We start from the raw sequence: 2,491 nt of genomic DNA on the forward strand, positions 1-2,491 counted from the left end.
GATCCTATACAATCACCGTTATTGAACAGAATTTGTCTATTTGTCCTTGATTGGTTCATCACGTGTATGAAGGCAAACTTTCCTTTCCTGGCTAAACTTGTGTGGTTTTTGAGACATCATCTAGCTGCATTGAATAGGACTGGTGGACAATTGTTATTTTACTGGTCCTCTTTCAGTTGCACTGATGCTGTATATTTGATCAACTATTTCTGAATTGTTTCGATATCAGATTAGCCGAACTGGCAACTAAGTTTGGTTTTCCATGCGCTATTTTGTTGGGGATTGTGGCCAATAAGATGCATTCATCTGACCAAACGGATGATAAGCTCGTATTAGGTTCTTGAGATTGGATTTCTTCGTCTTCGGCGTGTGTGAAATCTAGTCCCCATGCGTATTCCCGCTGCTTGTGGTTGTGGAGCCTTTCTTTGTTTGTTAGATGATGAAACAAAATTGCTTGTGTTGACTGGTCCGTGATGGTTTATTGGGCTCCAATTTGTACATGCACTTGAACGGCATATCTGTCCAGCGCGCGTCCAGCCTGGCACTTGAACCCTGTGTAGAGTTAACATTCTTTATCACTTGGTTCCATGTTTTAATCTTGAACACTTACGTCAGACCGAGATTGACTGTAGAAACATTTAGTATTCTATTCAATTAGCTGGTATGTTGACTAAATGCACACATTTGAGCAAAACGACTTATAAACGATAGATATAAGCAATAAATGAATTTTGTCGCACCGTTTTTAACTGCGAGACTACACCGGATTTTACACAGCAGTTTGAGAATCACTAAGGCATCAAGTTGTCACATGTTAGCGTACCAGCTTAAGATTTAACTGACATGTACGAGGGCGAGGTCAAATGTCGGTTTGCGTTTAGGTCGAAAACGTGGAAGATCAAATGGGTCCAACACCAAAATAACAAAAAATGGGGAATCGAGTTATAGAACACGAATAGGAGAAATGACTGGGCAATAGTTAGCTATGGGACTGCGTAATCCAGATACAAGTACGTAAAAATAAATAAATTCCAGAAACTTCGTCTAAAGGCACATAGAATTCTGAAACCGTAGTTTACATTCATACTTTCTGCGTCAGCAACGCTATTTTGCGTAATCGAATAATAGCAGATATCCCCGACAGGTTAAGCAAAATTACGGTAGGTTCAGCCACGTCTCTGCATCACAAAAGTCAGCTGAAATTTCTTAAGAAATTTAAGAGGCTTTCCAGCGCTCTGTTAGCCTTACTTAACCCGTGGGATGACTAAATGTGCATGATGTTGCAGACGGTACTTTGGTATGAAACGTGGTTCACCTGGGAACAGTGAGGAATTCATCAATCCTGGTAGAGTTCGTCCGCCTCAAACCATCTGGTGTAAATAAACATTGTTCTTCTTATGTTTCCGGGCGGCACACGCAATGTTGCGCTGACACCGATCGGTGACTGACAATTTGTGCTGGCGTCAGGGCCGTGCGTCTGATTCCTCTCCAGGCAGCCTATTAGAGCTCGCGTAAGCGCATCCATCTATCGTGTGGATTGGGTTGGTTACAAACAGAGGTTTTGTTTTTCATTCTACTTAGTATTGTAGCAGTACTTTGGAAATGTTACAGGTCTCCAGTACGTGCAAAAATGCGCAGAAGAAATATGAAGGTTATGAAGAGAGGAGAGCAAATTTTGTCCCAGGGAGTATTTGGACAGAATCTGACAACAACGTTCTGGTGCGAAACCAGAGAGGACAATCTCGTCTTGGACGAATGAACGTAGTGGATTGGAGTTGGATTGCAATATCGTCATCGTTGAAAACGCTCAAAATAAATGATCGACTCGGTCAAAAAAACTCCTCGATGCAGACAAATGCACTGTTGTTGACCGGGAATAAGTTGGGCCACGGTGATTTGTGCGCTAAACGCTAGATTACACATCTTCCAAATGAAGATTTAGCAACACTTTTGTAGTATGCATAAACAACGAATGATTAGAACTGAACATCCTTGGCTAGAGTAAAATCAGGAAGATCCTCACGTGCATGCTTTTCAAGATAATTGATCTATTTGCGGGAAATTATGCCACTGAGCACCTTGGGTACCACATCTACCACGCTGATGCCACAATAGATCCTGTATGATGACTGAGACGAGGGTCAAGATGTTCAACCGGCCTAACTTTCAATGTTAGTCATCTGTTCCACCTGGCAAGCGGCCGTATTATATAAAGAGAATTATATGCTGACCTGAATTCATGTGCCCTTTTCCCTTGTTGGTCCCTTATGATTTTGATGAAGATGGACGCGTTTTTTCGCTGTAGCAAGTTTACCAAATCTCCTAGGCTTCACGTACAGGAGATTCTTCCTTTTCTGAAAACCCAGAACGAAGCCACCAAAGAATGTCACGGTTCAACCCCGCCGCATATTCTGGCCCCCTAACGTCCACGCAAAATTCACATTAATGTTTTTTGTCTTTGTTGCTTAAAAAAGCGGCGGTACTCAGCTTA

Source organism: Opisthorchis viverrini (genome assembly GCF_000715545.1).
Source record: "Opisthorchis viverrini unplaced genomic scaffold opera_v5_492, whole genome shotgun sequence".
Taxonomy (NCBI): domain Eukaryota; kingdom Metazoa; phylum Platyhelminthes; class Trematoda; order Opisthorchiida; family Opisthorchiidae; genus Opisthorchis; species Opisthorchis viverrini.